We start from the raw sequence: 10,433 nt of genomic DNA, 5'->3' as shown, positions 1-10,433 counted from the left end.
GCAAGAGCACCCTTGTCGCTCATGTTTGCAAGGATGCAAGAGTCCGTGACCATTTCTCAACACTACGTGAAAAACGGTTTGTAGCAACAGAACAAATTTTTTTTAGGGGCGGCTGGTGTTGGAGCCGCCCCTACAGTGACGTGCTCAGAAGCCCAGAGACCAGTCGCCCCTACAAATGGAACAGTAGGGGCGGCTGGTGATACGAGCCGTCCCTACAAATGGGTCTGATTTATAGAGACGGCTCACTCACCAGCCGCCCCCGGTGTTTCTATTTGTAGGGACGGCTCAATCACCAGCCGTCCCTACAAATGCCTCTGATTATATATTGTAGAGCACAGTAAAAAAAAATATTCTCCAGCTTCTCTTCCCCTTCCCTCTCTCTCCTCTACGATCTCTCCCCCTCCCGACGCGAGCAGCGGCTAGGGTGACGGCGGCTGGCGTGAGCGGGCCAGCGGACGCCGCAGCTGCCCTCCTCTTCCTCCACGCCTCTCCCCCTCGTGCCCCTCCCCCCTTGCGCCACAGGGGCGCGGCGATGGCTGCTCTCTCGCATCCTCTTTCTCCCTCCTCCTCTCGGTGACTGCAGTTCGATCTGTCAACCTGCTTCGTTGTGGCCGTCTGCCGTTTCAGCGCCGGGGTGGCCGGATCCGCATGCTCGTCGGCCGGATCCGGTGGTGGCTGGTCCGGGCTCGCCTCCCCTCCGGGCGGCTGTTTCCACGCGGTGACGATCGGACTGTGGTCCTGCAAGCGCGGTGGCAGCTCGATCCATGCGGTGGCGACCGGATCTGAGGTCCTAGCGGCTGGATCCGTGGGATTGGCGGCCTGAGCTGCGCGGAGGGCGTCCGGGGTGCAGGAGCTGGCTGGTTGGGCCGTTGGGGCTTCTACCTCCTCTTCCCTAGCCCCCTTCTCCTCATGTCCTCTTCCTTCAGCCGGCTCCAGAGGTAAGGGGCTTCTACCTACTCTGCGTTCTCGCACAAGCCGATGAGCCGGCTCCAGAGGTAAGGGGATTGCTCTAGTTCCTAGTTCCGACCTGATTTTGGCTGTTCCACCCCGTTCTCCTAGTCCGACGAACGCAAGGCGATTATGCATTTGTAAAAAAGCCTGCCCCATCCGTTCTGTTCCTCGGAGTCAGATCTGACGAGTTCCCAGTTGATCTGCATTCCATGGCTCTATTTTATGTGATATCTGAAGATTCAGATATTTCTTCGACATTCAGTTAGTGCACATAGGTAGCAGACAGTGCACATAGGTTACTGACATTTCTGTTGCTACTATTTGTTCATTAAGAACAATATTTCCATATGATTCAGACCATTTATTACAAAGTGCATATAGTGGTCCGATAGTAGCTCTACATATGTGGATACGTTTGGTTAGCTAGATAAGCAGTAGTGTTGCTGTTATTGTACTAGATGACTGATAGCCTCGGCAAATTGTTTAGGAGCAGCTTTTAGATGGTAGGCTTGTTTCTAAGGCAGTGCCTGAGATAAGGAGGAAAAAGAGGAAGATCCCAAGCTTGTGACAAGCAAAGCTGATAGAATTGCAGCTATCTGTATAATCTTATTAAATTTCATTAAGTTGGGGCAATGAGTCCATGCAAGTATAGTACTAATAAAGTTGTCCAAGAATTCTTGCTGGTAATCACAAGTAGTATTCATAATGATAAATGCAATAGGTTGCAAATAAGCAGAATTCTTCCTATGAATATTCTGTCTGTCCATTAATCACAAGTAGTATAGATAATGGCTCTTTTTCCCAACCAAATTCTGATTTGTTTCTTTTTCTTCTTGCAGTTCAGTTCAGTAAGGAGAGCATATAGTTCGAGTGATTAGCATGACACAAGCTACGCAGTTGCGAGCTAACCAGATTGGGAATATTATGGGGAAGTTGAGTATGTTTTTTCACAACTCCCAATTCGCAACTATGTGCTTTATTGTTTGATTACTGATTGCATCATCACTTTAGTAAAAAAGCAATGTGCAGACTCGAACAATGTGCAGTATGTGGTTAAAATTAGTTCGTGCCCAGGTTTTGCCACTGATTTAGCCCGGCTATCTGTGTGGTTTTTCCACTTATTTTGCCCTGCTATCTGTGTGTTATTGTTTCAAATCATCTACTATATGTTGCTGCCTTGCTGGCGCATATGGGATTCCTATCGATGTTTGACCATCGATAGCCTGCCACGGGGGTCCCCGGGGCAGTATGTTCGGGCTTCAGCGTATGCAGAGCTCGACGGTAAACGCAAGAGACAGTCGATTTATCCTGGTTCGGGGCCTCGACTGTGATCGAGTAATAGCCTACGTCCAGTCAGCGTTAGCCTTTGCGTTGGATTGATTGTAAAGTGTTGTGTTGCGTTCCATTGTTCTCCTCTCTAAGGAGCCCTGCCCTCCTTTATATAGTCACTACTAGAGAACAAACTTTAGAACGATGTCCCAATTTGACATTAGCCTCGGCATTTTTTGCCCTTAGGACTAAAGGTTCCTGCCCAACGGTCGTCCGCGGGGCAGGGATCTTTAGTCCTGGCTGGTATTACCAACCGGGACTAACCTTTAGTCCCGGTTGGTAATACCAGCCGGGACTAAAGCTTTTACTCCCGGTTTGGGTGATGCCCCGGGAATAAAGATTAATCTTTAGTCCCGGTTTGGCCTCCTAACCGGGACTAATTATCCCGGCCTATAGACCAGCTCATTTCTTCCTCCCCGAGCCCGAGCCATTTCATTCAAACTCACTGCCTCTGTTCTTGGGTCAAATGAAAAAATAATACTTTGACTCTAGTATTATGAACTCTAAATGACTTCAAATTGAAAAGTTTTGAATACCAAGTTTGTTAAACTCATCAAGATCTACAATTGTTGTTTTGGTCAACTTTCCATTTGAGAAAGTTTGGACCGTTCAAATTTATGATTTTTAAATTTCGACGCCTACAAACTAGTTTTCGGAACCCTAGATTGTCTCAAATTGAAAAGTTTTGAATACCATGTTTGTTCAGCTCATCAAGATCTACAATCCTTATATAGGCCATTTTTTCATTTGAGAAAGTTTGAACAAAATGTAGTTCAAATTTCACAAGTGTGTGACATAGTTTTAGAAAGTCTATATGAGATTCAAGAATTTGTGACTAGTGTTTGATAAAACTTTCTCAAATGGGAAAAATGAGCTATGTAACAATTGTAGATCTTGCTGAGATGATCAAACTTGGTATTCAGAGATTTTTCATCTGAGGTCATTTAGTGTCTCATATGAGCAAGTTTGACCAAGTCAAATTTGGTCAAATGAAAAAATAACACTTTGACTCTAGTAGTATGAACTATAAATGACTTCAAATTGAAAAGTTTTGAATACCAAGTTTGTTAAACTCATCAATATCTACAATTGTTGTTATGCTCAACTTTCCATTTGAGAAAGTTTGGACGGTTCAAATTTGTGATTTTTAAATTTCGATGCCTACAAACTAGTTTTCGGAACCCTAGATTGTCTCAAATTGAAAAGTTTTGAATACCAAGTTTGTTCAGATCATCAAGATATACAATCATTATATAGGCCATTTTTTCATTTGAGAAAGTTTGAATAAAATGTAGTTCAAATTTCACAAGTGTGTGCCATAGTTTTAGAAAGTCTATATGAGATTCAAGAATTTGTGACTAGTGTTTGATAAAACTTTCTCAAATGGGAAAAATGAGCTATGTAAAAATTGTAGATCTTGCTAAGATGATCAAACTTGGTATTCAGAGATTTTTCATCTGAGGTCATTTAGTGTCTCATATGAGCAAGTTTGACCAAGTCAAATTTGGTCAAATGAAAAAATAACACTTTGACTCTAGTAGTATGAACTATAAATGACTTCAAATTGAAAAGGTTTGAATACCAAGTTTGTTAAACTCATCAATATCTACAATTGTTGTTTTGCTCAACTTTCCATTTGAGAAAGTTTGGACGGTTCAAATTTATGATTTTTAAATTTCGACGCCTACAAACTAGTTTTCGGAACCCTAGATTGTCTCAAATTGAAAAGTTTTGAATACCAAGTTTGTTCAGATCATCAAGATATACAATCCTTATATAGGCCATTTTTTCATTTGAGAAAGTTTGAACAAAATGTAGTTTAAATTTCACAAGTGTGTGACATAGTTTTAGAAAGTCTATATGAGATTCAAGAATTTATGACTAGTGTTTGATAAAACTTTCTCAAATATGAAAATGAGCTATGTAACAATTGTAGATCTTGCTGAGATGATCAAACTTGGTATTCAGAGATTTTTCATCTGAGGTCATTTAGTGTCTCATTTGAGCAAGTTTGACCAAGTCAAATTTGGTTAAATGAAAAACAACACTTTGACTCTAGTATTATGAACTCTAAATGACTTCAAATTGAAAAGTTTTGAATACCAAGTTTGTTAAAATCATCAAGATCTACAATTGTTGTTTTGGTCAACTTTCCATTTGAGAAAGTCTGGATGGTTCAAATTTATCATTTTTAAATTTCGATGCCTACAAACTAGTTTTCGGAACCCTAGATTGTCTCAAATTGAAAAGTATTGAATACCAAGTTTGTTCAGCTCATCAGGATATACAATTGTTGTTCTGGTCAACTTTCCATTTGAGAAAGTTTAGATGGTTCAAATTTGTGATTTTTAAACTTTGACGCCTACAAACTAGTTTTCGGAACCCTAGATTGTCTCAAATTGAAAAGTTTTGAATATTAAGTTTGTTCAACTCATCAAGGTCTACAATCCTTATATAGGCCATTTTTTCATTTAAAAAAGTTGTAGAACAAAAATACTATATTTTCTTTATTTTTATAGGTTCAACAAAAATTTCCGGTCAATTTTGGTAAAAAACCGAGAAAAAATTGAAACATTGACGTTACAATAATGTGATAATAAATTTCCTATCGAATAATATTAGTTTTATTAATTTTAAGTTACAAATATATTTTTGCATTAACAAAATACTTAGTATTAGTAACATTTATATTCTATATTCATAAAAGAAATTAAAAACTTTAGGTTACAAAATTTTCCTATTTACAATAAATAATTAGTTAATCAATAGTATTTTTTAAAATAAATATTGCAAAGTATTGAAGTTGCTATAGAATTAATTGATTAACCTAGTATTAAACAAGGAGAACAAAATCAAAATCTCAGGCCTTTCCAATTACTCTGGCGGCTGCCAAAATTTTTAGGTCTTCAGTCCCGGCCCAGGCCAGGAACCGGGACTAAAGGGTGGGCGGCAATTTCGGTGCCCACCCAAAAATACCTTTAGTCCCGGCTGGTAACACCAACCGGGACTAAACAGCCTGTTCGTTTGTTGGTTTCAGCCAGCCCAAACCAGCCAGCCAACAGTGTTTTCCTCTCACAACAAACCAGCACCAGCCAGCCCAAACCAGCTCAGAAACCAACCAGCGAACAGGCCGAAAGCTCCTTTAGTCCCGGTTCGGCTTACCAGCCGGGACTTAATGGCGTTTAGTCCCGGCTGGTGTTACCAGCCGGGACTAAAGGGTCCCAGCCTATATATATCGAATGGTTCCTGTTTTGTTCATCTTCTACTTTTCGATCTACACGTCGATCATCGCCTCCGCCACCGCCATCTTCGATCTCGCCTCCGTCGCCCAGCCCCGCCCGGCCGTCGAGCTCGTCTCTGCTGCGCCGCCGTCGTCGTCTACCCTCGCCCGGCCGCGCCATCCGCCCGGATCGCATCGCGCGCCGTCTCTCCGCCGCATCCCATCTCCGCCGCCGCACCCGAGCCCACCCTCCGTCGCCGACCGCTTCTCGCCCGGCCTCGTCGTCGAGCCCCGCCCGGCGGCCGTCGATCTCGTCTGCCGTGCCGCACCGTCGTTGTCCCTCGCCCGGCCGCGCCATCGCCCGCATCGATCTCGCCGTCTTCGCCGTACGTCGTCCTCGCGCGAGGTGCTCAGCTCGGCCCCGTGGCCGGCCAGCACGCCCTGCCTGGCCCGCCATCTGCCCCAGCTAGCCTGCTAGCTAGCTGCTCTCGGCCATATTTTTTTATGAAAGTGTTGTATATATACATATATATCTATAATATATATAGTTTCATACTTTATTCGAATATAATAATGCTCGAGATGAGAATTAGATGTAATTATATGCGTGCGTGTATTTATATTAGCAGCGTAGAATACGTACATAAAAACATATTATATATTAAACAAATATGTGTAACTGAACTGAAAACAAATTAAACAAAAAAAAAGAAAAAGAAAAAGAACCTTTAGTCCCGGTTGGGGTTACCAACCGGGACTAAAGAGTGCGGCCACGTTTGCTTGGCTGGAGGGCCTTTAGTCCCGGTTGATAACACCAACCGGGACTAAAGGTCCATCTTTAGTCCTGGCTCGATGACCCGGGACTGAAGGTTCCACCTTTAGTCCCGAGATCGTTGTCCCGGCGCGGTAACCGGGACTAAAGGCCGTTACCGCCCGAATGATGTTGATCTTGAGGTCCATCGAGCTCTTGATCGGGATTTCGCCGAAAGCCCCTACCTGGCGCGCCAGCTGTCGATGTTTGACCACCGATAGCCTACCACGGGGGTCCCCGGGGCAGTATGTTCGGGCTTCAGCGTATGCAGAACTCGACGGTAAACACAAGAGACAGTCGATTTATCCTGGTTCGGGACCTCGACTGTGATCGAGTAATAGCCCTACGTCCAGTCGGCGTTAGCCTTTGCATTGGATTGATTGTAAAGTATTGTGTTGCATTCCATTGTTCTCCTCTCTAAGGAGCCCTGCCCTCCTTTATATAGTCAGGAGGCCAGAGTCCTAGTCGGTTTACAATGTAGAGTCCTAGTAGGATTACAGGGTAGTATTACTAATAGGATTACATGGGAGGAATCCTAATCAAACTAGATCTCCTCTCTTCCTTGCGGTGTATCCTATGGGTCCCGCATCGACAGATTCAAGTTCGCATGCTCGTGGCCCATTAACGTAAGGTTCTGAGTTTGGTCTTTGTTATTATGCATGGATTTAGTAATGTTTGCTTACGACCTTATAAGTAGATTGCCACATGAGCTCCCACACTATTGAATCTGGGACTCAATTTTTAAATCCTATACAGGGTCATGCTTTGGAAAATTGTAGGTATTGCTGTTCGGTTGACATGCAAGCACGTCTTGCAGGTTTACCATTGCATCTAAATTGCTTTATTTTTATAATAGCCATTGGAATGGGGATTATCTAGAATAAAATAATATTTTCTCAACCTTGCATTTAGTTACTGCATTGATAAGTAAAGTCTTATTTTTGTGACTGTAATCATGTCTCTCACCATTTCAGGAAGGAGGCGGCCTATGTTCCTCTGTCTCTGTACAAGTAGCAGGTAAGATAATATTGACTCCAACTAAATATTTGTGTTCAGTAACTTGGATGCGGGAACACTTCTGGAAAGTATGTTCTTCCTACCTGCTTTTCTCAATGTGCTTTACTGTTGTGTGTGTACAACATTCCTAGTTTGGATTTCAGCAACCATGTGAATCTTGTATGAATGGTACTGTGCAGAAAATGTCCGTCAGTAGGGCTATAAATGATATGCTAGTTGAAGCTATAGTTTCTTTTCTGATATGTTGATTGTTGCTGTTAACCAAGCGCAATAACTTTCTTGAACTTCGACTAAATGATATGCCTTACTGTGATTTTGAATGTGCTCAACGTGCTCTCAGGACCTAGAGACCCGAATCGGAAGAGCAGGCCAGCGATGACAAGTTCCCCATAGCACAACTTGTGCAGCGCCCAAGTATTATTCTCTTATGCATAGTTGCTATTATTTTCTCAAATATTGCACAAGTTCATATTCCAGCGATGATGATGATGATACTACCTTTTCTTGTTGCATAAAGCGTCAAAATGCAGTGGGGTGTTTGTCTTCCCTGGCCCTTGCTCCAAATTATTGTTTGGATATGAGAATTTGAGAATAAGTCACTTGATAAAAATAGAGCCTGCATCAGTGATGATCTCAATACCGTCATAATATTTTGATCCCACAAGATCAAGTGGACAGCATATCTATGCCATGTGTATTTCAGTTCTAAAATAGTGAAATTCGTGCCTGTGCGTTGCTAAGCAGTTAGCAGGTTGGGGCTTGCTATTCGGGGATTGCATATTTATTTTATATAAGTAGTATCATGCTAATTCAGGATAAGCCTACTCCTAATTCCTGAACAAACATTCTTTGATTAATATATGGTTTGTATATGATTAGGTTATTCAGGACTACATTCTTTGTTCAATGATTTACAAATTCTTGATGAAGAGCTAACAATTAAAGCAACAAATCCTTGTGCAGAGCTAACCATGAAAGCAAAGAGCAAGCACAGATAACGGTTAAAGCAAGGAATTCCTGTGCAAAGCTAACTATTAAATCAAGCAGGAAGGCGAGGCTTCAACAAGTTCTTGTGCAGAGCTAACAGTTAGCAAGGAGCAAGGCTTCTTTAGTGTATCGTGTCTCCCCACCGAGCTGAGGTGCTCCTGTCTCCCCACCAAGCCGTTTACCTGCATACTGATTGATGATGTGTTTTACAATTAATTTTCTTTCAATTCTATTTTACTCCACAAATTGCTTGTGCATGTAATATTGAATGGGTGTTCTGATAATTAAAGTTAAATGAACTTTCTGATTGTATTTAAATTATATCCATGAGAGTATTATATTAACTTGGGTACCATGAAGATCTACTTAAGTATTTGGTTTTTTCTGTCATTGTGTATTGGACTGTCGGCTGAAGCATGTACTTGAGTCACTTTGCAAGTATAGGTACCATGAATTTGAATTGTAAATTTAATTTTTTTTGGTGGAAAAATGATTTGTAGGGGCGGTTAGTACTGTAGCAGCCCCTACAAATCGATTTGTAGGGACGGTTGGTGTTCCCAGACCGCCCCTACAAATCGATTTGTAGGGGCAGCTACAGTACCAAACGCCCCTACAAATCGATTTATAGGGGCGGTCTAGGAACCGCCCCTACAAATGCATGATTTCACTACAGGAAACCGGGACTTTGCCCAGTGCTCAAATCTTTGCCGAGTGCCAAATATCGGGCACTCGGCAAAGGCCACCTTTGCCGAGTGCCGCACTCGGCGAAACTTGGCACTCGGCAAATAGGGCTTTGCCGAGTGTCTGGCACTCGGCAAAATAAGGCACTCGGCAAATCCAAACTTTGCCCAGTGCCAGACACTCGGCAAAGTTGGGCACTCGGCAAAGAGGCGCCCGGGGATAACGGTATCCAACGCCGTCCTCTTTGCCGAGTGCCTTCTGTTTGGCACTCGGCAAAATATTGGCTTTGCCGAGTGCCTAGGGCTAGCACTCGGCAAAATATTCACTTTGCCGAGTGCCAAACCTTGGCACTCGGCAAAATAATTTTTTTTTGTTTTTTGCCACCAACTTTTTTTCTTAGATTTGTATTTGTACCATGAACAACATGTTCAAATTTGGCACAATTTCATTGCTGTTTGCTATATTTCTTCACTTTATTTCGTTTTCTTGCAATTTTCCGGAAAATGTAGGTTTGAACTGCAGGTGCATCGAATAATAGTTTTGATCCATTCCAAAAATGTTATTCTTGTTTGTTAGTGTCACTTTATGCTAAATCTAGGAACTGTCTCCAAATTTCGATCAACGTGCTCACGGGGCAACGTCGCGAACTTGCGTGCGAGTGGTTATTTAATTCTATAAAATTCAAACGAATCCCGAAAATCATGAAACTTGGCGAGATGTCGTGATATCACATGCATATGCGGTGGTAAAAATTTGAAAACGTTTGGAGGACGTCATCATGTATGGTGTTCACAAACCATGTGATGATGTCCTGGTTTGTGAACACCATACATGATGACGTCCTCCAAACGTTTTCAAATTTTTACCACCGCATATGCATGTGATATCACGACATCTCACCAAGTTTCATGATTTTAGGGATTCGTTTGAATTTTATAGAATTAAATAACCACTCGCACGCAAGTTCGCGACGTTGCCCCGTGAGCACGTTGATCGAAATTTGGAGACAGTTCCTAGATTTAGCATAAAGTGACACTAACAAACAAGAATAACATTTTTGGAATGGATCAAAACTATTATTCGATGCACCTGCAGTTCAAACCTACATTTTCCGGAAAATTGCAAGAAAACGAAATAAAGTGAAGAAATATAGCAAACAGCAATGAAATTGTGCCAAATTTGAACATGTTGTTCATGGTACAAATACAAATCTAAGAAAAAAAGTTGGTGGCAAAAAACAAAAAAAAATTTATTTTGCCGAGTGCCAAGGTTTGGCACTCGGCAAAGTGAATATTTTGCCGAGTGCTAGCCCTAGGCACTCGGCAAAGCCAGGACAGGATTTTTTTTTAATTTTTTTATTTCGCCGAGTGCCAGATCGGGGGCACTCGGCAAAATACATTCTTTGCCGAGTGCCCCGGATCTGGCACTCGGCAAAGA

General features: G+C 42.3%; 1 long non-coding RNA gene across 4 annotated transcripts; it reads left to right on the top strand.

The window, feature by feature from the left end:
• Positions 1 to 355: 355 nt before the first annotated feature.
• Positions 356 to 8,668, top strand: LOC136544877 (uncharacterized). 4 transcript variants are annotated; one of them, XR_010780860.1, is made up of 5 exons: positions 356 to 995; positions 1,796 to 1,888; positions 7,286 to 7,328; positions 7,669 to 7,742; positions 8,292 to 8,668. It is a non-coding gene; the product is annotated as an uncharacterized lncRNA (long non-coding RNA). The 4 variants fall into 4 exon arrangements; XR_010780858.1 differs by having other exon boundaries at positions 1,791 to 1,888; XR_010780861.1 differs by having other exon boundaries at positions 357 to 938.
• Positions 8,669 to 10,433: the final 1,765 nt, after the last annotated feature.

The sequence above is a fragment of the Miscanthus floridulus genome, chromosome 3 (assembly GCF_019320115.1).
Source record: "Miscanthus floridulus cultivar M001 chromosome 3, ASM1932011v1, whole genome shotgun sequence".
Classification (NCBI taxonomy): Eukaryota; Viridiplantae; Streptophyta; class Magnoliopsida; order Poales; family Poaceae; genus Miscanthus; species Miscanthus floridulus.
The sequence above is the reverse complement of the archived record's forward strand: the minus strand, read 5'-3'. Positions and strand labels throughout refer to the sequence as shown.